At 43.3% G+C, this 27,300-nt stretch overlaps 2 long non-coding RNA genes across 2 annotated transcripts; one reads left to right on the top strand and one right to left on the bottom strand.

Moving 5' to 3' along the window:
• Window positions 1-1,960: 1,960 nt before the first annotated feature.
• LOC129012778 (uncharacterized) lies at window positions 1,961-26,944 on the top strand. The gene is made up of 3 exons (XR_008493715.2): window positions 1,961-2,150; window positions 3,160-3,224; window positions 23,719-26,944. It is a non-coding gene; the product is annotated as an uncharacterized LOC129012778 (long non-coding RNA).
• Window positions 16,359-24,857, bottom strand: LOC134738139 (uncharacterized). The gene is made up of 2 exons (XR_010123691.1): window positions 24,333-24,857; window positions 16,359-17,865 (listed from the first exon to the last, which is right to left on the bottom strand). It is a non-coding gene; the product is annotated as an uncharacterized LOC134738139 (long non-coding RNA).
• Window positions 26,945-27,300: the final 356 nt, after the last annotated feature.

Raw genomic sequence — 27,300 nt, forward strand, 5'->3', positions numbered from 1 at the left:
AAATCCCAACATGTCAGACTAAATAATAATAAGGCCACAGGGCAGGCACACTGAGGCATGTATGCATCATTACCCAAGTCAAAGCCAAGATATATTCCAGGGCAGTTTACGATGCAGAAGGCGCCCTCTAATTTAACAAAAAAGCAAGAGGGCTGGGTGTTTCCTTTATTTCCCGAAGTAAAGAACAAAAGCTTTTCTCATAGTAAAAAGCCTGAACCCACTCAACCTGATCCTGTCCTCCCAGTCAACAAGCACATTGATGTCAGTAAGAGTGTCCAGACATATATAATCATGTATGAAAGTCAACAAAAGGAAGGCGTCATCTCTTTCTGCCACCTCTCCAGAAGATGTGATAGTGAGGGTGTTGTCAGCTAACTGCTTCAAAGGCAAGCAGGGCAGTAGGCTGTTCCATGTCCCCTGGGAACATGAACATTACTTCACACCATGATTTACTGAAACAAAAGCAAACAGGGACCAGCAGAGACAGCTGTGAAATGAGATGGTGACGTCTTCCTGATGCCTTTCAGCTGCTTGGATCTCCCCATTTTAAGACAGATAATGAGGCCATCTTAGGCTCAGCCCTTTTCTGATCCCATCTCTTTTCACTACAATGTACCTGTGCAGTGTGCTGATTCCTCCATGTTTTTAAAGGGAAGTTCCTCTGATCAGTGACTCCATAGGAATATGTCAATGTCTAGCCTCACACTACAGGGTGATGACAGCCAGCCTTTTTTTTCCCTCCTCTTAGGTTATATGAGCGTCTTAAACATAATGGAACTCACAATTCCAGCTTCATTCCAAACTAGTGAGATATTTCTCAGCTGCTTCCTTCACCTGCTCCTCAGGTCCAGAGTACAGGGCATTTGCCTAAGTCAGCATGCTAGGTGATAACCACAAAGCTTTTCCTGCCACCCTTGCCATTTCCAAGCCCTTCTCTAACTGCATTCTCCTCTATCCTAGTCTCAACTCTGCTTGCTATTGGTGGAGTGCTTCTCCAGGGATGCATGTGGAGGAAAAGGAAAAGGAACCAGAGATGAAGGGGACATCCTCCTCCCTGGCACTGTCTCCATCTCTCCACAGTTCACCCATCATCTCCATTGGAAGGAAGGTATTCATGATCTTCATTGGAAGGAAGGCACCCAGAACTGCCCTGCAGAGACCATGAAATTAGTTGAGTGCTTGTCAAGAAATCTGTGGTAAAGGGCCCGCTGATTTTTTCTAAAATTTCCAATCTACTATGAATCCTCAATTTTGTAAAACAAACAAAAATGAATTATTAGAAAAGACTTAAAAATAAAAGGCATATAAAATACAAGCTCAACTTTTTTGTTATTATGTCATAAAACTATTCCATCATATTGCTATGAACGTTTCTAAACAATTGCTCTCCATTTCTTCCCTTGTCCACAAACCAGCACAGGTTTGAGTTTCCCTGCTCTAGTTCAAGGTCTTAGCTATTTACTTAACCACTCAGAGCCTTGACCTGTTGCTTCTGCAAGATGGAAGAACAGTCATTACCTCAGCTGGTCAACGATGTCCCACATCTATATATTCCAGGGACTCATTCCTGATTCTCCCTTAAGTTCTAAAAATATTTCAAAGATAGTAAAATAATGCTGAACTTCTGAGAAGGGTATTTGTTTGCACTTCTTACTGCTGATCTGGAACTACCTAATACTAAGGCACCTTGGAGAGTAATGAAAGAAATACACAAGAGAAGAAGAGGCAAACACTGGTAGGTTACTCACTGTCTCAGGGCTTCCTTTGTGGAACCAATAGGTATTTTGAAAAGCATCCTGAAAACATGTCAAAGGTCTAAGGATTGTTATCATTGGGGCTGGTGAGTCATGGCCCAGAGACACAGTAATACAGGTGCCCAATCGGCTGCTGTCTATTCAAAACATGCCACTGAACTGTGAGGGAGGCAACCCTTAAAAGGGTGTGAAATAGAAAAAGACGACAAACTTGTCTACAGCACTCAGGAGGCTCAGGGAATTAACCAGGAGGGAACAGCAGCCCGGTTAAAATAGTTTCTGTACTTCCAGAGGAAGCAATTAAATCTCAGTGTCTACCATAGCAAAAGACCGATTGTACTTGAGGAACAAAATCGGGGATGATCATCCTTTAGTGGCGGGAAGCTGGAAAATGAGGTAGGACATATAGGGTGAGAGGCAGGAATATTTGTGTCTCCCCCACCAAATTTATAAGTTGAAACCCCAATGTCATGGTATTTGGAGGTAGGGCCTCCAGAAGTTTTTATATCATGATGGTGGAACCCTCATGAATGGAATTAGTGCCCTTATAAGAAGAGACATGAGAGAGATGCTCTCTCTCTGGTTTCTGCCATGTGGGGATACAAAGAGAAGATGGCTATTTCTAATCCAGGAAGAGGGCCCTCACTAGACACTGGATCTGCTGACTTCTGAGCCTCCAGAATTGTGAGAGATAAATTTCTGTTATTGAAGCTACCCAGTCCATAGCAGTTTGTTATAGCAGCCTAAACTAAGACTCTATTCCCCCAGAAGCAATTTTTAAAATAGCTTTATTGACATATAATTGGCATCCAATACACTTCATGTGTTTACAATATAAAATTTGATATGTGTTCACACAGGCACACACCTACAAAACTATCACAACAATCAACCATCACCGGCACATCCATCACCACCAAAAAGTCTCCCAGTGCCCCTTTATCATCCCTGCCTCCCTGCTCTTCCTTCCCTACTCACAAGATAAGCACTGACCTCCTTTCTGTCATTATATATTTGTTTGCATTTTCTATAATTTTATATAAATGGAAACATGCAGTATATACGCTTTTTGAGAATGGGGGGTCTGGCTTCTTTAATTCAACATAATTATTTTGAGAATCATTCATGTTGTGGTATGTATCAATTGTTCATTCTTTTATATTGCTGAGTAAGTAGTTTTTCACTTATAGCAATTTTACATCTCAAGCAAGGTTACCCTGGGACTAAAATTTTGCGGTGTTAAGGAAAGTTTATAAAAAATTTGGGCCTTCCCTTAGAGCAGAGCTTGCTGCTGCTATCTTGGGAAAAAAACCTTTTCTTTGGTCTCAAAATTAAGGACAGTTAATTAAAGAAAAAATAGCCATTTAATATTCTTTAATGATAAAAAGAATTTTGTAATATCCAGGGACCGTGGGCTGTGAGGAGGGAGAAAGAGGCTTGAGAAACCAGGAACCATCATTTGCATCCAAGGTAAATCTCAACCCATTCTGATTCTCAATTTCCTATTGTTAGTTTCTGCACTTGTGGTAGTAGATGCACTGAACAGAATGTTACTATTCCAGTTTTGATTTTGCTTTTGGAATCACTAGAAGGGAAGACTACTCTGCACTGCAATTATATCATTCATTCGTGCATTCATTCATTCAGTCACCATACATGTATCAGTGTCTTCTCTATGCTTGACATCACACTGGGGATAAAGAGACAGATCTAAGGCTTATAGGAAGACTTGGTTCCTGCTTTCACAGAGTTATGGGGTATGCAGGCATCAAGGCTGCAGAGTTTTACAACAGACTGACAGTAAATGAGAGATCAAAGAGATGGCAGACAGGTCAAGATGGTGCTGAGGCTCTCAAGTTCCCATCACGGAGACTAGAAGACAGGATTGAATATGGATATGGTGACAGAGGAAGGATTCTGACTCATAGACTACTAGAAAACACAGGCCCCATTGACAATAACAGAGAATGCAACCCCCAACTCCCCCAAAGGAGCGGTGGGGAAGACTGAAAGATGTAGGGGCATGTGGAGCATGGCTCCTGTCTCCAAACATTAGCCTTGAATGTGCACATTGTTGTTTGCGCTACCAAAAAGTAAAGAAACCTATTTTCCTTTTTTTGTTTTTTTCTTTTTTTAAGACAAGGTCTCACTCTGTCGCCCAGGCTAGGGTACAGTGGCGTGATCACAGCTCACTGCAGCTTCGACCTCCCAGATTCAAGTGATCCTCCCACCTCAGCCTCCCGAGTAGTTGGGACCACAGGTGTGTGCCACCACTCCTAGCTGATATTTTAAATTTTTTGTCTATAGAGATGGAGTCTCCCTATGTTGCCCAGGCTAGGCTTGAACTCCTGGCCTCAAGTGATCCTCCCGCCTTGGCCTCCTAAAGTGCTGGGATTACAGACACACCCAGCCTGGAACCTATTTTTATAAATAGGTGGCAGTAGTCTACAGAAGTTTCCTTTTAAAAAGTGTGTTTGTTCCCAATCCATCTGTCATAAAGTTACACTCAAAGGGCACAAAGGGAAAATAGCAGGACACAAAATTGAATGAGTAAGGTGAGGATTATAATAAAAAACACAAACAACCTATTGCGTAGGAGGAAGGGGATCTAGTGGAGAAATGTCCAAAGAAATACCAGAACAGCTAAACATCACCTTTTTGTGTCTTCTTCAAAATTTCTTTAGTGAGCATTTTCCTATTCGAGTTTTGAAGAATTATTTTGAAACACATCCTTCATGGGAAGTCATGGATTCTCAGCAGAAGGAAACCAAAATCACCAATCTGAATTTGCCTGCAGTCTAGAGAGAAGCCTAGAACCAGGGAGGGGGCTTCAGGGAAGCCAGCGGCAAAAGAAGGGTGAGACTTTGCCAAGGGGTTTTTGCAGCCTGAGAACTATACCTGAGGTGCAGAGTGAAGAAGTGCAGACGGAAGGAGGGACTGGAGTTCAACGAGAGAGCAGCACACAGGCAGGTGTGAGTAGTAGCCTTAGAAGGGCCAGGACCAATAAGGCCAAGGACATGGCTGGGCAGCCATGAGAAAGCAATTTCTTTAGATCTCAGGATCCTTGTCTTCCAAATGGAAAAGCAGCACTGGATGATCTTTAAGATCCCTTTTAACATACAGGAATTTGAATTGTATAATTCATGCCAATATATATCCATTGAAGACCTCGGCTGAGATTCTCCAACCTCAGCCTCCCAACTGGCTGGGACTATAGGCGTGTCCCACCACACCCAGCTAATGTTTTTTATTTTTTGTAGAGATGAGGTCTCACTATGTTGTCCAGGCTAGCCTCAAACTTCTTGGCTATGTCTGAAGCACAGTGGGTCAACAACTACAAACTTCCTCTCCAGTTAGCTCACATCAATCCAAAAATATTGAATATCTGTTACTCAATATATAGTGATGTATATTTTCTAGAAAAAGAGTTGTGTTGTGCAAAAGCAATCCCACATTAAAGCAAGGGCTAAGAGGGCAAACCTGTGGGGTTTTTGTGGTTTTTTAATTTTGTTTTGATGGAGGAGTCCCCAGGCTGGAGTGCAGTGGTGCTATCTCGGCTCACTGCAACCTTTACCTCCCAGGTTCAAGCGATTCTCCTGCCTCAGCCTCCCAAGTAGCTGGGACTACAGGCACACGCCACCACACCACACAAAAATACAAATAAATTTTTGTATTTTTAGTAGAGATGGGGTTTCACCATGTTGGCCAGGATGGTCTTGATCTCCTGATCTCATGATCCTCCTGCCTCAGCCTCCCAAAGTGCTGGGATTATAGGCGTGAGCCACCGTGCCCAGCCAAACCTGTGTCTTTTATAATGTTCCAATCTACTCTGATTAAGGACGTTGGAAAAGGGATTCTCTAAGGGTCATGGAATGGAAACTGACACATGCCTTAAAGGGGAGATGCCAAGACATGGAGAAAAAACCTAGTACCCTCACGGACATTACTGTCAGAAGGGGTATCCTTATCTTACTCCCAGAACTGTCTCCAGTCACCACTCTTGACTAAAGTTAGAGGTGAGCTGCTGTCTCTTGGTGAGGAATGTGAAAACTCATGCACAGATAGGTGGAGCAGGAAGTTGGGGGAAGGTCAGAAAGAAAACAAAAGGATTTCCTGTGATGAGTCACTGCCTTTCTGGGAAACCATTTCAGAAGCCACCGTGAAGTCCCCAACACCTGTCCAAGCCCTATACTTCGTGCTCAAATGAAGTGTGGCAAACAAAGTTCTGAGCCACATCCGACAGCTCACAGGCCACATGCAGAGCAGAGGTTTGAGAAAGAGCTGTGTGAGGCCAGCACACGTGACAATCTGCACATGGCCTACCAGAATCTCCAGAGCTCACCTTTCAGTGGAGTGAAGGCTCTCAGTTCAAATTATCCTCTTCTTTAAATGGAGCACACTTTATGCTATTGTTTCCTGCAATGGCCACAGCTTGGATTTTCAGATAAAGTTTTTAAGTGTAGAAGGCTTACTGAATCTAGAGGAAAAAAACAAATCTGACCATAATCCTGAGTCTACAAAGTAAAATGGGAATTGGTGTATCCCACATGAGATGAATTCCATTTGTTAATTTATGTTGATCTGGAAACAAAACCAACTTTTATCTCTTCATCCACTAAAAGGGATGTGTGCAAAAAACTGGAGAAAGTCAACCAAGACATAGGAAGACACAGGTGCCAGAACACAGGGCATCCAACCCAGGAGAGCAGGATAGAGGAATTCCAGAATGATGGCAAGGAGAACACAGTGGCCCTGGAGAACCACCTCTCCCAAATACGGGCAGGACAGGGGTCTTTAGGAGGGCTGTCTCAGTGAAAGAGGGAATAATGTTTGTGCATGGATCAGGATGTGATACACAGTTCTGCCAGGGAGCTTTGCATGCAAAACCAACCAACTAAGCCAATTAAAACAAAAATAAATCAATTATTCATTCCAGAGGTAAAGAGTTAAATAAGAAAGAACGAGTAATCTTAGCACAGTATATGGCTCAGCGTGAATGATCGTCACATACTTACAGAAATGTGACCACTGAAATATTTGTTTCATCCACATCATAAAACAGTGCTATAACCATATCTGGAGCAAGGGAGGAAGGGGAGAGTGACAGAAAGGGGGATGTAAACACAAGAAAACTAACTCCTCATCTGACTTAGCAGAAAGTTAGTGCATAATATCCAAACCTGCAAAATCAAGAAATAGCAACATAAGCATGTTGTTTAGAAGGTTTTCGGATTCGGAAGCAGTTGCCTCAGGGGTACAGAATCAGGTATGAAGCAGGGTAGCCATGGCAAATGTTTCTTGTTGTAACTTTTGTAGTGCTGTTTTGACTTTTTCTTTTTCTTTCTTTCAAGAGAAAGTTTCTCTCTGTCGCTCAGGCTGGAGTGCAGTAGTGCAATCATGACTCACTTCAGCCTCCACCTCCCAGGCCTTTAAGTGATTCTCCTGCCTCAGCCTCCCAAGTGGCTGGGACTATGGTGTGTACCACCATACTTAGCTAATATTTTGAGTTTTTATAAAGACTGTGTCTCACTACATTGCCTAGGTTGGTTGCAAACTCCTGGGCTCAAGCAATCTTCTTGCCTCAGCCTCCCAAAGTGCTGTGATTGCAGGTGTGAGTTACTGCACTGGACTGTTTTGACTTTGTAAACTATGTACATATATTGTTATAACAAGGGTATAGTTGAGAAGATCCGTTTTTTTTCTCTTTGAACCAATGCAAAAAAAAAAAGAAAGAAAAGAAAGCATGTTACCAAAATTATAAGTTGTATGAAACCACATTTTTACCTATTACATACATAGAAAAATATCTAAAATAACATATACCAAGGTGTTAACAATGACTACCTCTAAGTGATAGGATTATGTTTTTTTTCTTTTTAAAAAATGTATATTTCTTTTATTCCTTTTTTTTTTTTTTTTTCCGAGATGGAGTCTTGGTCTGTCTCCCAGGCTGCAGTGCAGTGGCGGGATCTCAGCTCGCTGCAACATCTGCCTCCTGGGTTCAAGTGATTCTCCTACCTCAGCCTCCCTAGTAGCTGAGATTACAGGCACTCACCACCACGCCAGGCTAATTTTTGTACTTTTAGTAGAGATAGTGTTTCACCAAGTTGGCCAGGCTGGTCTCGAACTCCTGACCTCAAGCAATCCACCCGCCTCGGCCTCCCAAAGAGCTGGAATTACAGGCATGAGCCACTGCGCCCAGCCTATTCTATTTTTTAATACATATATTAACTCTGTGGAAAAATAAGAAAATTAATAAAGCTTTTAAAATGAAAAGGAAGACTGAGAACAGCAGAAGAAAAAAATAAACTATAGTGGATCTGAGTCCAGAAATCAGGCCCTGCTACTTCCTAGTTTTTTTATACTTGGCTGATTCTTATCCTTTTTGGACTTTAGATTCCTCAATTTTAAAGTGGCAATATTGTTATCTATTCTCTTTCCTGTGAGGGGTTATTGCAATATTGCACAAACCTGCCCAGATATAAACATACTAGGCCAGACACAGTGGCTCATGCCTGTAATCCCAGCACTTTGGGAAGCCAAGGCAGGTAGATTGCTTGAGCCTAGGAGTTTGAGCCCAGGAGTTGGAGACCAGCCTAGGCAACATGGCAAAACCCTGTCTCTACAAAAAATTTTAAAAATTAGCTGGGCGTAGTGGCACACACCTGTGTCCCGGTTACTGGGGAGGCTGAGGTGGGAGGATCGCTTGAGCCCAGGATGCAGAGGTTCCAGTGAGCTGTGATTGTGCCACTGCACTCCAACCTGGACAACAGAGTGGGAACCTGTCTCAAAAGCAAAAACAAACAAACAAACAAAACAGATATAAACATACTAGATAGGACAAGGGGCATGAGAAGAACACGCAAAATGGGGGAGTCTCTGTACTTCGCATACCTTCAACGGCATCATGGCCCTTCTTCCCTAGGGGTGTTCACTCACTGGTCACGCTCCTTCAGCCCACCTCAGGGAAATCCCTCCAAAGCTCCTTCATGCACGAGCTGGATAGAGATTGAAATTCAAGAACTCTTCCCTTGTGCCTCTTCTTGTTTCTTGACTTTCAGGGGCAGCCTTGCTGAATCAGATCTTCTACACCTGCCTTATGCAGAAAGCTTGCTTTTACTGGGATATACTGACTTGCCCCTACCTCCTCCCAGGCCCATTCCTCTCAACTACAGTCAGCAGCCAAGCTAGCATTTTTGGGATTTTGCACAGGGCCTGGGGGAGAGAGAGAGAGAGAGCCTCAAAGATGTGTTCCTCCAAAGACATCTCCAAGAATGAGAGACCTTAGTGCTGAGGACAGTTTCCTTAGAACTAGATTGCTTCGAAAGGCTGAAGATTCACAACCAGAATCCAGGAGAGACTTCAAAGTTTGCAGGGGGAGGTGAGTGTATTTAAAAATTAATCAACTTTCATCCAAAGCTTTGGAATGCAGCAGTGTCCCCTCAGCCAAATTGTAAAGCCTGAACCACCAACTGGTGCTATGACTTCATTCTCACCATCAAAGCCACTTGCCCTGCAAAGAAGTGCTCCAAGAAGAATCCTGAACTGGGAGTTATTAGAGTACACAACCCACAGCCTTATCTCCAACTCTGCTAGCCATGCAATCTTGCCAAGTCATTTAACTTCTTTGTGTCTTTTCCTTATCTACAAAATAAGGCAGTCACTATGCTGGTTTCACGCTAAAGGACTCGTCCTCTTCTGCAGGCGTGCTCACAGCTTCCGCCATCTGTGGTTCCTTTGATGTTTTCGAGAGTTTCTCCTCATTCTCCTGTCTATTCTCATTTTTTCCTTACTCACCTGTCTCTGTATCTCTCAGTCCTTTGGCCCAATTTTAAAGGCACAAAAAGAGAGGAGAGCTGCCTCTGCCTCCCCAGCTACCAAACCCCATGGCTCTCGTCTTCCCCCATGGAGTGCTGGTCTTCCAGCTGTCCCCCAGCAGCAAGCTTCCTGGAAGCACAAGCCACTGACACATATGGAGTAAAAGATGCCCAGGGGCTGCCCATGGTGCCCTTGATAGAGTAACAGGATTTCTTTTTGGGCAGGCAGGGGGGTGCGGGTAATTGTGTTAGTCTGTTTTGCATTGCTGTTAAGGAATACCTGAGACTGCGTAATTTATAATGAAAAGAGATTTATTTGGCTCACAGTTCCGCAGACTGTACAGGAAGCATGACACAAGCATATGCTTCTGGCGAGGCCTCAGGAAGCTTCCAATCATGGCGGAAGAGAAGACGTGTTATATGATGAGAGAGGAAGCAAGAGAGAGAGGAGAAGGTGCCAGGCTGTTTTAAACAACCAGCTCTCCTGTGAACTCACAGAGTGGGAACACTCTCAATACCACGGGGAGGGCGCCAAGCCATTCATGAGGGACCACACACCTCCCTCCAGGCCCTACCTCTAACACTGGGATCACATTTCAACATGAGATCTGGAGGGGACAAACATCCAAACCATATCCAATCTCAAGGACCCTTTTTTGCCCAGAAAAGATTATTAAGAGCTACTTTAATTTTTAAAACTTAATCTTCAATCTATGTAAATTACTAATTTAAAATCTTAGGTCTGCCTTAGGATTTTAAGTTTAATGTAGAGATATTATTACTCTTTATAAATATAACAAATGTTAACAGTCACTTTTTTTTTTTTTCTTGAGACGGAGTCTCCGTCTGTTGCTCAGGCTGGAGTACAGCGGCACAATCTCGACTCACTGCAAGCTACACCTCCCAGGTTCTAAGCAATTCTCCTGCCTCAGCCTCTGGAGTAGCTAGGATTATAGGTGCCCACCACTATGCCTGGCTAATTTTGTATTTTTAGTAGAGATGGGGTTTCACCATGTTGGCCAGGCTGGTCTCAAACTTCTGACCTCAGGTGATCCACCCTCCTCGGCCTTCCAAAGTGTTGGGATTACAGGCGTGAGCCACGGTGCCCAGCCAACAATCACTTTTAAGGGGGCTTTTTAATTAAATCTTAGGTCCCATTTATAAATTTAGTTTATAAAACTCATTCAAATATTTTATATCATTTATATATTTAATGTTTTATTTCTCCCATGTCAGTTGTCTAAAAACTTCTTATAGCTCTAACAAATTAAGCTTTAAAATGTGAAAAACCATATTCTCTCAAGAATCCCAATACTGATTGCAATTTTAGAATGTCTTTTAATTTAAAATTAGAAAACTAAATCAATTTCTTAATTACATATTTTGTTTGGTATCAAAAGGATGATTGTTATTCTAATGGGTCAGTTTCCCTTAAATATTACAAATACTTAAAAAACCAAATGTGTATAACAAAAATATTATGAATTTGATTCTGTTAAACATTTCTTCATTTTTCTCTAAATTTTTGCAGGATTAAAAATGCTTACCCCATAAGGAAACAATCACGTCATTTTAAACACTCTTGGGTTACCTTCCCAAGCAATTTTATGGGTTCCATCGCAGCTGTATTAGGTTTGCTACCAATCTCAGATCCCTGCCTCCATCCCGGTGTCATGTTCAGGCCTGTTTCCGAGTTGCCTTGTCTCATAGCCTTCCTCCCATCCTGATGCTTTTCTCCCAAATCACCACTTGGTTGATTTCACCTAATGTATAATATTTGCTGCTCCATTCTGTTCTGATTTTTCTTTCTTTTTCTTTTTTTTTTAAGACAGAGTTTCACTCTTGTTGCCCAGACTGGAGCGCAGTGGCGCAATCTTGGCTCACTGCAACCTCCGCCTCCCAGGTTAAAGCAATTTTCATGCCTCAGCCTCCTGAGTAGCTGGGATTACAAGTATGTGCCACCATGCCCAGCTAATTTTGTATTTTTAGTAGAGATGGGGTTTCACCATGTGGGTCAGGCTGGTCTCGAACTCCTGACCTCAGGTGATCCACCTGCCTCGACCTTCCAAAGTGCTGGGATTCCGATTTATTTTTCTATTCATCCTATTGGCACCACAGTGCTTACAGACATTTCAATGCCATCCTAAGGAATTCCTCACTGAGATTTGTCTAACTCAGTTTTGTTTTCACAGTTCCAAGTTCATGCTGCTGTTGGGTAGAAGAAGGCAGGGACAGAAGACAGAGTAGGTAAAGAGCATTTCCATTTCTGAATGGCTTTCCCCATGGCACCCTCCTGTCGATAAGGATCGGGGAACCAAGCACAGAATGTATCATTGCCCCTGCACTCTTTCTCCATCATGGGGTCATTATAGTCGCCTCTCATCTGCCTGACCTCAGGATTTTCCCTGCAGAGTCCTGAAGACTTACCAGGGGCCAGGCAACCCAAGAAACAGTTTACCAAGCCAAAGGTCAGTGAGTGATTTTGCTCATGCTCTCACATTCTCTCCATCGTTCTCTCTCTCTCTCTCTCTCTCACACACACACACACACACACACACACACGCACCCCCTAATCCTCTGTGGCTCCAAACACAGGCTCAAAATTATTCCTGTCAACCTTTGTGAGGTCAGGCACTTCCTAAGCAGATGCTGCTAATTCTATCATATCCTTCAGCTGTTGGCAATGACGTTGCCTAGCCTATTTCCTTTTTGGTCTGTTATAGCACTCTTACTTAAATAGCTTTTTGTACCAAGGCAGCCAAGTTGAATGTCTAGTTTAAAACAGACAATTTTGGGGGTGGGGGAATAATTTTGTATAAACATCATAGCCTTAGGCAAGTCTCCTTCTTCCAACCAGAGACTGTTGTGGTGCAGTGAAAGAGCACTGGACATGGAGGGGGAGGGTGTGGGCCCCATTTCAATAGCTGCTACAAACTCTGCCTTTTGGGCCTAATTCTGTGAGCATCAGTTCCTTCACCTGTGATATCACTGACATGGACATGGGAGCAATTGCTAAGGTCATTGCCAAGAATAGATTTAAAAGCGCATGAAACACTAGAAGTCTTTTCTTCTGTGGTCTCCAGTATCTCACATGCTCCCAGTTTCCTTTAGTCTCACCACCTGGTCCTCCTCAGTCTCTTTGCTGGTTCCTCTCCTCTCCCCAGCCTCTGAATATTGGGCTTAACCCTTGGACTTCTGCTTTCCTTCTCTCCTTGCTCCACTGGTGATCTTATCCAGTCACATGGGTTTTAATATCATCTATAGGCTGATGACTCCCACATTCATATCTCCAGCCCAGGATTCTCTGAATTCCAAGCTCATACTTCTACCAGCCTATTCATCATCTCAACTTGGGTGCCAAATATGCACCTCAAACTATACATTCTAAACCTGCTCGCCTGCAGTCTTTCCTAGTTTAGTTCATGGCAATTTCATCCCTCTGGTTGATTGGATCCAAAATCGTAGAGTCATTCATGACTCATCTCTTTCATACCTCCCATCCTTCCATTCCATCAGCAAACTTTGAGTTCTGTCTTCAAAAGATAACGTAAATTGGATTGTTTTTGCATCACCAACTACTGCCCTGAGGCAAGGCAACATGAAATCTCACTTAGATTCTTGCTGGAGTTTCCTAAGTGGTATCCTTGGTTCTGCCCTCACTCCCTTCCACTCTCCTCAGTCTGTTTTCAAATAGCAGAAGCAGTGATTGTGTTCAACTATACATTAGATCATGTCACTCCTCTCCTCAAAACCCTCCAATTTCTACCCATCACATTCAAGGAAATTACTGTTATGTATCACTTACTATAAAATGGGGATCATGATAATACCTACTTCATAGAGTTGTTGTGAGGATTTAAAAAGTCAATATATGTGGCCAGGCGTGGTGGCTTACGCCTGTAAATCCCAGCACTTCGGGAGGCTGAGGCAGGCGGATCATGAGATCAGGAGATCGAGACCATCCTGGCTAACATGGTGAAACCCCGTCTCTCCTAAAAAGACAAAAAAATTAGCCGGGTGTGGTGGCGGGCGCCTGTAGTCCTAGCTACTCAGGAGGCTGAGGCAGGAGAATGGCGTGAATGCCACTGCACTCCAGCCTGGGGCGACAGAGCGAGACTCCGTCTCAAAAAAAAAAAAAGACTTTGGAGATATACACTATTATACCCATTTTACAGTTGAGGAAACTGCATTACACAGAGATTAAATAAATAAGCTCCCCAAAGTCACATAGCTAGGGAGTGGCAGAACCAGGCTTCTGCTGCAGGCACTTGGCCTCCACACCCTGTTCTTTCACTACACTGCCTCATCAGTAAGCCTTCTTCCACGACATGCTCTACATGCTGAATAGTACCCCCATCATATGGAGGGAAAATTAATTTACTTAACCAATTCCTCACGAAGTCCTCTGATCATTCCAAATGCTCTAACTTAAGCTAACAAATTCATTTACTCAACAAATACTATTGAACGACAAGGTACTAGGCATTGAAGACACACCAATGAACAACCAAAAAATGGACACAAAGTTCTGTCTTCATGGAGTTTACATTCTGTTAAAAGGACTTTTTATAATGGAAGCATCACTAGAGACCTGACTTACCTACCGACTAATTGCTTTCCTCTCCTGAGGCGATCAGGCTCAGCTTCATTCATTTGGCGCATCTTGTGGGCAAGGCACTTGGCTAACATCTGTGGGAGGAACAGAAATTATTCAGACGAGTAGGTTGCGAAAATTTTCTCCCATTTTATAGGTTGCCTGTTCACTCTGATGGTAGTTTCTTTTGCTGTGCAGAAGCTCTTTAGTTTAATTAGATCCCATTTGTCAATTTTGGCTTTTGTTGCCATTGCTTTTGGTGTTTTAGACATGAAGTCCTTGCCCATGCCTATGTCCTATGTAATGCCTAGGTTTTCTTCCAGGGTTTTTATGGTTTTAGGTCTAACATTTTAGTCTTTAATCCATCTTGAATTGATTTTTGTATAAGGTGTAAGGAAGGGATCCAGTTTCAGCTTTCTACATATGGCTAGCCAGTTTTCCCAGCACCATTTATTAAATAGGGAATCCTTTCCCCATTGCTTGTTTTTCTCAGGTTTGTCAAAGATCAGATGGTTGTAGATATGCGGCATTATTTCTGGGGGCTCTGTTCTGTTCCATTGATCTATATCTCTGTTTTGGTACCAGTACCATGCTGTTTTGGTTACTGTAGCCTTGTAGTAGAGTTTGAAGTCAGGTAGCGTGATGCCTCCAGCTTTGTTCTTTTGGTTTAGGATTGATTTGGTGATGCGGGCTCTTTTTTGGTTCCATATGAACTTTAAAGTAGTTTTCCAATTCTGTGAAGAAAGTCACCGGTAGCTTGATGGGGATGGCATTGAATCTATAAATTACCTTGGGCAGTATGGCCATTTTCATGATATTGATTCTTCCTACCCATGAGTATGGAATGTTCTTCTATTTGTTTGTATCCTCTTTTATTTCATTGAGCAGCGGTTTGTAGTTCTCCTTGAAGAGGTCCTTCACATCCCTTGTAAGTTGGATTCCTAGGTATTTTATTCTCTTTGAAGAAATTGTGAATGGGAGTTCACTCATGATTTGGCTCTCTGTTTGTCTGTTATTGGTGTATAAGAATGCTTGTGATTTTTGTACATTGATTTTATATCCTGAGACTTTGCTGAAGTTGCTTATCAGCTTAAGGAGATTTTGGGCTGAGATGATGGGGTTTTCTAGATATACAATCATGTCATCTGCAAACAGGGACAATTTGACTTCCTCTTTTCCTAATTGAATACCCTTGATTTCCTTCTCCTGCCTAATTGCCCTGGCCAGAACTTCCAACACTATGTTGAATAGGACTGGTGAGAGAGGGCATCCCTGTCTTGTGCCAGTTTTCAAAGGGAATGCTTCCAGTTTTTGCCCATTCAGTATGATATTGGCTGTGGGTTTGTCATAGATAGCTCTTATTATTTTGAGATACGTCCCATCAATACCTAATTTATTGAGAGTTTTTAGTATGAAGGGTTGTTGAATTTTGTCAAAGGCCTTTTCTGCATCTATTGAGATAATCATGTGGTTTTTGTCTTTGGTTCTGTTTATATGCTGTTTATATGCTGGATTACGTTTATTGATTTGTGTATATTGAACCAGCCTTGCATCCCAGGGATGAAGCCCACTTGATCATGGTGGATAAGCTTTTTGATGTGCTGCTGGATTCGATTTGCCAGTATTTTATTGAGGATTTTTGCATCAATGTTCATCAAGGATATTGGTCTAAAATTCTCTTTTTTGGTTGTTTCTCTGCCCAGCTTTGGTATCAGGATGATGCTGGCCTCATAAAATGAGTTAGGGAGGATTCCCTCTTTTGACAAAGGGCTAATATCCAGAATCTACAGTGAACTCAAACAAATTTACAAGAAAAAAGCAAACAATCCCATCAAAAAGTGGGCAAAGGACATGAACAGACACTTCTCAAAAGAAGACATTTATGCAGCCAAAAAACACATGAAAAAATGCTCACCATCACTGGCCATCAAATGCAAATCAAAACCACAATGAGATACCATCTCACACCAGTTAGAATGGCAATCATTAAAAAGTCAGGAAACAACTGGTGCTGGAGAGGATGTGGAGAAATAGGAACACTTTTACACTGTTGGTGGGACTGTAAACTAGTTCAACCATTGTGGAATTCAGTGTGGCGATTCCTCAGGGATCTAGAACTAGAAATTCCATTTGACCCAGCCATCCCATTACTGGGTATATACCCAAAGGACTATAAATCATGCTGCTATAAAGACACATGCACACGTATGTTTATTGTGGCACTATTCACAATAGCAAAGACTTGGAACCAACCCAAATGTCCAACAATGATAGACCGGATTAAGAAAATGTGGCACATATACATGATGGAATACTATGCAGCCATAAAAAATGATGAGTTCATGTCCTTTGTAGGGACATGGATGAAATTGGAAATCATCATTCTCAGTAAACTATTGCAAGAACAAAAAACCAAACACCACATATTCTCACTCATAGATGGGAATTGAACAACGAGAACACATGGACACAGGAAGGGAACATCACACTCTGGGGACTGTTGTGGGGTGGGGGCAGGGGGGAGGGATAGCATTGGGAGATATATCTAATGATAGATGACGAGTTAGTGGGTGCAGCGCACCAGCATGGCACATGTATACATATGTAACTAACCTGCACATTGTATACATGTACCCTAAAACTTAAAGTATAATAATAAAAAAAAAATGATTCAGACATGGACTTTGCTCAGGGAAGGTTGCATATTACCATCTGTCTGGATATCTCAGCAGCAGTACTTGTTGAACATGTTCCTGGGTCTGTCCTGTGCTCTCTCATTTAACATCTAAGCTCCCTAAGGGGGAAGAACATTCTTGTGGTTTCCTTTTTTTCTGCCCACAGAGCCTAGAAGAGTGCTTTAAATACACTGGCTTTGCAGTTTATGTTCTTTATTGAGTACCAACTTCTAGAAAGATTCCTCAAAAATCTATTTGGCCATAAATTTTGCTCCCCACTCTTCTGTCTTTAATACTACATTTATTCCATCAGCAGACAGAAGAGAACTAAGACTATAAGAGCTACCTTTTGTAATTGTTAATATTTTCATTGTCCTTTCCCTAATTAATTTTAACTATTTTAACCATTTAGCCACTTGGATGGAGGAACCCTGGTAGTCTACGGAACAGCCACGTCAAAGACTGATTGCCCCCACCACCCCCAACCAACACACACACACACTTTAAACCCTTCAGTGATTTCTCACCGTTCTTAGGAAAAACAGCCAAATCTTCAGCAAGGTCTCCAATGTACAAGGTCCTGAGTGGCCTGGCTGTGCCTGCCCCTCGGCCTTTCCCCTCAGCGTCATGAGTCATCTTGCTCTGGGCACTGCAACCACAGGGCCTGCTTGTGGATTCCAAACACTCCTGCTCCATCCTGCTGCAGGGCATTTGCATGTGCAGTTCCTGCTTCCTAGAAAGCCTTTTCTTCTTCATCCTTTAGACTCAACTCAATCATTACTTCCTTAGACAAGCCTTCACTGGCCCCAGGGCCCCGACTCCACCCAGCATCATATCTTCTCATAGCATCGGCACCTCTCCTTCAGGCCCCTCTTCAGCCGTTCCTTCATCCCAGGTATAATTTTACTTGTGTAGGTGGAAATATGTTATTAATGTATTTCTACTCCACTATGCTTCATGAGTACAAAGACCATTTCTGATTTTTCTCACCATTGTATATCCAGAGCTGAGCACAGTGCTTGAAACTAAAAAAAAAAAAAAAAAAAATTACTCACTCAACAACCATACAACGAGCACCTTCTGTGTGCCTGGCCCTGTTCTAAGCACTGGGAATACAATAGTGAAAAGCCAAAGTCCCTGCCTTCCTGGAGCTTATATTCTAGTTTTGGATAAGAGACAATAAACCAATAAGCAAGATGACTGCAAGGAAGGGTAAGTGTTATGGAGAAAGTACTTCTGAAGGGAATAGCATGTGAGCACTGGGGACAGGGTAGGATAGTATCTCAGATAATGGTCAGGAAAGGCCTTTACAGGGATCTGGCATGTGAGCCGAGTCCAGGGTACTCTGAAGGGGGGACTGAATTTTATTGCAAAAGTTAGGACAGTCCCAGGCAAATCAGGACCTTGTTGATCATAGCATGCTGCCTGCTTCAGCCACTCACCCAGAAAATGAATCTCATTTCCAGAAACACTCCTTCATGATAAATTAATACAGCTTAGAACACAGTAAATGCTTTGTAATGATGAGGAGACTTCCCAGGAATCCACACCCACTCACTTTAGGAGCAGCCCTGGCTTTGGGATTCCCAGTCAAAACCAGGCCCTCTCCTGCAACACTCCCACTCTTAGAGACCCATACTTGGATTTCCATGTGGATGGAATCCACCCAACAGGAAAAGCTCATTTCCTCCCTACCTCTGGCTCACTCTCCCAGCCTGGAACCTTCCCCCACAATATCCCTTGGCAGACTCCTCTTCTGCACTCCCTCCTGGCTGGCTGAGCTTCCGGCCAGTTCTACCCAATAATAAACTACCTGTAATGAACCACAGAGCAGCAGATCCCTCCAATGGTCCTCCTGCTCCTCGGGGCACACACTTGAGCAGGCCCTGCTTCAACAATTGGCAGCTGCCCGCTTGGCGCAAGCACTCACACAAATTCTTCCTTACTCTCATTAGTCTAAACTAGGTCTTTATTTAATGGATTTAGAAACAGTTCACTGGCTAACCTGATTTTTTGTTTCATCTCCAGTCAAATTCCTAAGCCACTGTTAAAAGCTTCCCTTTTTCTCTTAGCCCCTTTCCCAGCCCCAACTCTCCCCTCACCAACTGTATGAGCAACATTAGTACCTCCCTCATTGGGATATTAGAAGGATTAACCGAATTAATATACACAAAGCACCTAGAACAGTCACCAGCACACAGTAGCCCTTCACATGAAAGTATTCAGTGAATGAAATGCTAGCCCTTATTATCGTCCCTGAGATCTGAGAGTCATTTGTGCCTTGATAGTAAGTAGCTGCCTGCTATGATTTTATTTGAAGAGACAAATTATCCTGTTGCCCAAATGCTCCCCTAGCAAACTTAAAAGTCCTACAACAAGCATCTGTATTTAAAAAGAGCACATGAGGTCAGGCACGGTGGCTCACACCTGATTTCCTAGCACTTTGGGAGGCCGAGGCTGGTGGATTACTTGAGGCCAAGAGTTCAAGACCAGCCTGGGCAACATGGTGAAACCCCGTCTCTACTAAAAATACATAAATTAGCCAGGTGTGGTGGCGCATGCCTGTAATCCCAGCTACCTGGGAGGCTGAGGCACAAGAATTACTTGAACTGAGATTGCGCCACTGCACTCCAGCCTGGGTGACAGAGCGAGATTCTGTCTCAAAAAAAAAAAAAAAAGGAAAGAAAAAAGCGCATGAGAAGGATGAGAAACATTACAACAATTATCCCATTTTTCTCCCCAGAAGAGTTTATTAGATTAAATAGAAGTAGAATACTAGTGACTATAGCTGGATGGGGAGGACAGAGTTTGAGGCTTGTTTAGAAGAGAAGGTCAGAAGCTCGCACTGTAAGGAGGGGAGGCATCATGAGAGCACTGGACTCTCGACGGGGTGAAGGGAGTAAAGCTGAGGGCGTGGAGAAGTGGAAAGGGTGTGGAGACGAGCGATTACAAAGACAAAATTCAACTAAGTTGATGGAGCCAGGTCCTTTCCTAAAGCCACATCTTCCTTCCCCAACTCCGCTTCAGTCAAGACTAGACTACATACTGCAGGCATCCTACTCAAGAGAAAAGAGCCTGGATTTTCAAGCCACCATAAACTCAGAGCAACTCCCAGTCCTACCATTTACCAGTTGACAAAGTTCATTGACCTTTCTGAACCATGGATTCCTCCTCTGTAAAAACAAAACAGAAACAGAAAAACTCTCAAAATAAAGTTGTGAGGATTCAGTAAGATAAGGCATGTGATACGTCAGCTAAGTGCCCAGCTTCTAGGAGGTGCTCAGATCATTTAGTTTTTCGGCCAGCTTTCTGACCTCACACTAAGTCCACAGCCTCTTGCACTTTTTCCTATCTAGTTTTTACATGTAATTTATTACATTCAATTCAATTCAACAGAGATTTTATAGAATGCCAAGCACTAAACTCTGGGGATACCAGAGGATCAGGTCCCCTTGTTCCCCATGGCCCCCCAAAACTTGTAGCCTATATAGGAGACTAAAGATTAAATATGCAGTTACAAATGAACAATGAACATTCCAATAAGGGAAATACAGGAGCTGTCAGAACACAGATAGCTCTCACATTACACAATAGATGTAAAATGAGCTCTATGTCATTTATGCTAAGTGTCAAGACACAGGAATCAAGCACTTCCACAATAAAAATCTAGGCGGATACCTCAGTAGAGCAGATTTTTATGTTGGTGGTAGTTTCCAAAGTCAGCACATAACGGAAAGCAGTCACTTAAAAAAAATCCCTTAAATTATCCATAAAATAGAGTATACATGGTTTTCGTGTACAAGTATGCATTGCTGTGTGTATGGAAATATGTAATAATCTACAACAACAGATACTTGACAAAGAATAAATATGCAAAATATAAGTTTACAGATTTTACTACACAGAAGAAACCAAAAGTGAAATTAGAAAAAGTTTGCAAAATCAATGTTCTAAAAACTTCCAGTGGAAATACATGTTTTCTTTTGATAACAAATTCTAAAGGGCCAGGATACAGCTGCAAGGCAAAGCACATTCACACTCTTCAACCACCCTGGGCTTTTTAAAAGTGTAAATAAAGGCAGTAGCTTCAGAAAATCATCCTTTGGTTCTCTTAGTTGTTAGACTTCTGTAGGAGCCTGTCAATCTTACAGAGTATTAATAGAAAGAAAATTACCACCCCCCTCCAAAAAAAAAACCTTATTAGCCTTTTATTTTTGGACAGGTTATGGAATCACAAAATCTCAAGGTTGTAAGGGAACCAAAAGAGCACTGGTCCAACCTCTCATCATATTTTCAATCCCTCCCAAGGGATCAAACAGTCTCTACTTAGGTATTTCCAGTAGCTAGAAACTACCCGTTCCATCTTAGAACACCTCCAGCAGTAATTTAAATGCACAATTGCTTCAAAAATTTAATACATCAAAATTATGTGTTGCAGGAAGATCTTCCTGGCTGGGATTCACTTTAAAAGTATTATGAAGAATTTACTCTGCAATATTCTTAGTGTATAAAAGGGTCATACAGACTAATAAGAAAATCACTAAGATCTCAATAGATAAGAAAAAATGTAAATCATCACATCTGTATTTAAAAGTTCAGTCGGCCAGGCACAGTGGCTCACTCCTGTAATCTCAGCACTTTGGGAGGCCGAGGCAGGTGGATCACCTGAGGTCGGGAGTTTGAGACCAGCCTGACCAACATGGAGAACCCCCGTCTCTACTGAAAATACAAAATTAGCTGAGTGTGGTGGTGTGTGCCTGTAAACCCAGCTATTCGGGAGGCCGAGGCAAGAGAATCACTTGAACCCGGGGGGCAGAGGTTGTGGTGAGCTGAGATTGCCCCATTGCACTCCAGCCTGGGCAACGAGAGCAAAACTCTGTCTCAAAAAAAAAAAAAAAAGGTCAGTCTACCTCATTTAATAGGCAAAATATTATCCCACATTTTAATCCATTAAATAACAAAGGTTAAGACAAGATACATTGCACCAAAAGAGCAGTGAGATATAAACTGATGGTGGAACTGCAGATTGCTACAACTTTTATGTATTTCATTTTGGCAATATTCATTTGTCAAAGAATAAGACTAGAGGTTTGTTGTTGTTGTTGTTGTTGTCGTTGTTGTTGTTGTTTCATCACAGCTGAGTCTACTAATTTACCAGGCAAGGGAACACAAACCAAAACAGAAATTTGCAATGTATCCCTGTTAGGGAAATGTCAGGGGTTGCTTTTTAAGTGCTGGAGAGAAGTGCCTGATGATTATTCTAATTAAGCACTGACAACTAGCATTCTAGACAGTCAGTCATTTAAACAAGTGTCACTGTCTTTGGTCAGGAAAGAGTTTTCAATCAGGTCCTGTGTGTGGGTGGGGCCCGGGAGGTTCCTTAAAGTTCATGGTCAGCTTCAGCAGGTTAGAACCAGCTGGGATAAAACAGTCTTTAGTTTTGAGATTTCCTAAGCAAGAAGGGAAATTTCTTCCTTGTATTCTTCACTCATTCAACAATGCACATTAAGGCTGGGCACGGTGGTTCACACCTGTAATCCAGTACTTTGGGAGGCCCAGGCGGGCAGATCACTTGAGATCAGGAGTTCATGACCAGCCTGGCCAACATGGTGAAATCCCATCTCTACTAAAAATACAAAAAAAAATTGGCCAGGCATGGTTGTACGAGCCTGTAATCCCAGCTACTCGGGAGGCTGAGGCAGGAAAATCTCTTGAACCCAGGAAGCGGAGGTTGCAGTGAGCTGAGATCTCACCACTGCACTCCAGCCTGGGCAACAGGGTGAGACTCCGTCTCAAAAAACAAACAAACAAAACATGCACACTAAGAACCATCTCCACGCTGGACACTGGTAATACAGCACTAAAGCAGGCAGAGATAGTTCCTGTCTTCATGGAAATTGCCACCAAGTAATGTGATCTTGTCATGAAAATGTTTATATTATTAAACCTAAAAATTTCACTTTAGGAAGCTTATGTTAAGGAGATAATAAGCTGGTCAAATATTTATACACAAATATATTCACTGGAGTATTGCTTACGCCAAAAATAGAGACAACCTAAATTTCCAACAGTAAGGGAATTGCTTAAAAAACACATAATACATTCATAAATTGACTATAAAAGGTTTAATGACATGGGACATGTGTACGACATAATATTAAGCAAGGCAAATAATATTTTCAAGACATAGAATGTGGCCTCAATTATATTAGACATTATATAAAATAAACTTTTAAAATACTTGGTGGCTGATCATGGTGGGTCACATCCGTAATCCCAGCTCTTTGGGAGGCCAAGGCAGGCAGATTGCTTGAGTCCAGGAGTTTGAGACTGGCTGGCTAACGTGGTGACACCCTGTCTCTACAAAAAATACAAAAATTAGCTGAGCATGATGATATGCACCTGTAGTCCCAGCTACTCCGCAGGCTGAGGTGAGAGGATGACTTGAGCCCAGGAGGTCAAGGCTACAGTGAGCTGTAATCACACCACTGCATTCCAGCCTGGGCAACAAAGCAAGACCCTGTCTCAAAAATAAAATAAAATAAAATAAAACAAAATGAAATACTTGGAAAGAAATATACCTCAAATGCTAACATTTTATTGGTGTATGAATGTTGTATTACAGGATTTTTTTTTCTTCTTTATATTTTAGTTTATTCACTTTTATGAGAGTTTGTATTAATTTTATAATCTAGAAAGAATTTGGCAAACATCCCCTCTGAAAAAAAAAATCAGAACAAAAACTACCCACAAATAGGGAAAACTCTACAAATGGCTTAACTGTGTATACAGTCAAGATCCTATAACTTAGGTCTCTGTATCTAAAGGCAGAATTTACATGTGAATTAATCTCATTTTTGTTTCTGCTGACTCCATAGAAACTGTGCTCTCCATGGCTTCCTCAAGATGAGCAAACAAGAGTGATACAGATTTTTCTGAGGTGGACAGTGCCTCTCACTGCCCCCGTCCCCAGTATCCTACGACCAAGGAAAAGAATCTCATGTGTCATTTCTGTGGGCCACGGTAGTTATGGAAACTCCATGTATTTTCATCCAGAGCCTCACAGCAACCCTGACAAGTGGCTAAGTAGGGACAATATGAAGCTCGGCTGCCCTTCCCCAAGACCCTGGCCTTGACAGTCCTCAGGGGCTGGAGGCCCCCCTCATCCATGTCCCCACAAGATTTCTGTCCATGGCACCCAAGGACCCACTCAAATGGTCTTGAATGGACCTGAGGAAGACTGGCCAGTTATTGGTTTTATAAGCACAGTTGTGTCCATTTAAATCTACCAGAAGGTACAGGGATATGGCGAGAGTGGGAAGACGTGACACCTGTTAATACAAACTTTCCCCTTTAACTTGTCTTTCCAGAGAACACAGAATGGGAGACACCGCTAAAACAGGCCACGTTAGCACTAGAACTGATAAACTGAGAGCTAAGTTCTAGATAGAAAAGTTATGATGAAACATCATCATTGTCAACAGATGAATACCTGAACCTCAGCTTTGATGTCCTCTGCCAAATGGATTGGATGATGCCTGCCCTTGCCACTCCACGGGGTTCTTTGGGGATGAACTGAGCTACAATGGCGAGGGAGCGGGTGGGATACTAATTGGCCCTTCCCCTAGATAGGAGGCCATCAAGTGCAGAGCCAGAGACCGGCCCTGGGCCTCCGCAGGCTCCCCCAGGAGCCAAAGAGAGGCCAAACCGAAGCGCCCTGCCCAAGGCCGCCCTAACGCGACTCTGGCCGCTCCTGCCTAGCAGATACCGGCTGGTGCCCTCGCTTCGGATGCAAGATCCCAGCTCCTCTGCAGCTTTCGAGCCGGAGGGACAATCGAAATGATCAAAAATGCCCGGCGGGCAGCCTTAGCGAGCGGGCGGCGGGGCGCGGGGTGAAGTCCCGCCAGGGCGCGCCGCGGCGGACACCGAGCCACACGCACTGTGCCTGCGCCCGCGGCCGCCCCGAAGGTAGTCGGTAACTCACTGCGCGGCGGGCGGCGGCCGGGGCTGGACAGCCAGCCCCGCCCGGCAGGCTCGCAGCTCACGTAGCGCAAGCGTGAGTCAGCGCGTTCCAGCGCAGCCCCGGGCCGAGGGAGGGCTCCCGCGCGCAGCGCCGGCAGCCCGCACGTACCGACCGCGGGAGGGGGCGCCTAGGTGATTCCACTCGCGGGCGCCCTGTGCCCTGCAGTGTCCCCACGCCCCAGGTTGTCCCCTTCGAAAGCCACGTGGGCGTGGGTCTCGCCTTCCCTCGGCGGAGTCCCCATCGGTGCCTGCCCGCCCGGAAGGAGGGGCGCGAGGGTGACGGGCAAGACCGAGCCCGGCCCGTGATTCTTCCTCAGCCGGAGCTCGACCTTCTCCTTGTCCCTTGCGTTTCCTTTCTTTGAAGCACACACGCGCTCGCTCACGTTTGTCCCGACTTAGTTGCCCCCGGCCCCCGCAGCTGTCATGCAGGTAGATGGAGATGTAGCTGCGAGAGCCCAGCCTCGGCGGGTGGCGCCCAGGGCGGACGGGGGAGACTAAAGCCAGTAAAGGGCGGGTGGGACTCGAGTCCTCTATCAACCTAATCTCACATGCAGTGGGACTTATCATTCCAGTCGCTCTGCATTTCCTCAAATCTGCACCTGTTTAGTTAGGACAACCAGCTTCATAAAAGGAAGTGGCCTACGTGCCTGACAGCTGAATGACGGAATTAGAAGTACTCTCTACTAAATGTGTGAACACAGCAGGACCTCCGCTTAAGTTCTAGACCTACAGGGTTGCAAGTCTGGGCCTCCTGGGGGCAGGAAAAAATTCCAAGTCCTCCTTTGCCCCTCGGTAAAATGTTCTTTCACAAATTAGAGCCAAAGGCACATCTGTGATGTGCCTATGTCACTTTTTCAAAGCCTTGCTCAGGGGTTGGAATGTCGTGGAGAGGGAGACGAGGTGGGTGCTTATGAAGGGAAAGAGATACAAGGGGAAGGGACAGAGGAAACGTTGATTAGGAAAGGAGCTTGCAGTAATGAGTAAAGTGACTGACGGAAGGTTATTGGGCCTGTCATGGAGATAAGGCACTATTTGAGCACCAGTGACGCAAAATAAGTGGCTCCCCGTGGTCCCTGCTCTCAGGATTACAGATCAGTGGGAGATATTAACTAAGTAGACAGTGAAACATAAGGAAGACTTAGTATGATGGTTCAGCACCCAGACTTGGGAACCAGGCTGTGCAGGTTCTGATGCTGGCTCTGCAATTTACAGACCGTGTGATCTTAGCCAAGTGAGTACCCCCATCTGTCCTCACTTTCTTGTTTTGGAAAATAAAAATGGTGAAAATGACTTACTTTTTAGGACATTTCAGAGGTCTAAATACATTAATACAAGCAGAGCACTGGAATTCAGTAGGCACTGAATAAATATTGTTAAAAGAATAAATGGAGGAGATACAGGCAGGGGCTGCCAAGCACAGCAGAGCAGGCTGTATGCTGTGTACAACTCTAGAAGACACGTTCATAGAAGTGAATGGAGCTTTCTGGAACTGTGCAGTGTGGTGGTCCTGAGTATGAGTGATGTCTATTTTAGCATAGTTCATAATAGGAAAAAATGGAAAATTCAAATGCACTTATCTATAAATGTGGTACGTTCATACAGTGGAGTACTATTACAGCTATTAAAAGGGATAAGCTGCATCTATGTGTATCAAAATCTCAAAAGTATATTGAATGAAAAACAGCAAGTTGCAAAATGATACATGCAGCATGATGCCATTTATAGGAAGAAAATGTACATACACACAAAAAATCCCATATATATGGGATATATATATATATATATATATATGCTGGAAAAATACACACCAAACTTAAAGCTGTCTTTGAATGGAAAGGGAGGAATTCAGATTTGAAATGGTGGTCATAGGAATTTAGCTTATTCTCATATTGTAATAATTGTTTCAAAGAACAATGTGCTTATATATCATGCAGTTTTTTATTTTAAGAAATAGATATAAAATAAAACTAAAAGCAAACATGTCAACACTGGCTAATTGTGGGTTACTGGAATATGAGTAATCATTAGTTTTTCATTTGTACTTTTCTGAATATTCAAATTAAAAATAATTACAACCTTGCAGGTTAAGTGCTATGATAAAGGTATAAAAGGGATGGGCCTGGAGAGCATGTCTCGGGTGAGGCTATGCTTGTACACCCACAATCTTTGGTCACAACAGAGAATGGAGCAAGCTGCCCAAGACCCCTCTGCTCTAACCCCACCCTGGGGTGGGCTGGGTGCCTCTGGAATACCATGGCTGGCCAGGGTTTCCAGACCAGGGCTGTCCTGAGCATGAGGCTACTGGCACCCATGCTTTGCAGGTTCTTCTTTCAATCCTTACCCTCCCTAAAATATGGCATTCTGGTTGGTGCCTGAGGGGGAAACACCAGATGATAGTAGAACCCTTGAGAACAGGGAACCATCCATGCTGTACAAGT

The sequence above is a fragment of the Pongo pygmaeus genome, chromosome 15, assembly GCF_028885625.2.
Source record: "Pongo pygmaeus isolate AG05252 chromosome 15, NHGRI_mPonPyg2-v2.0_pri, whole genome shotgun sequence".
Classification (NCBI taxonomy): domain Eukaryota; kingdom Metazoa; phylum Chordata; class Mammalia; order Primates; family Hominidae; genus Pongo; species Pongo pygmaeus.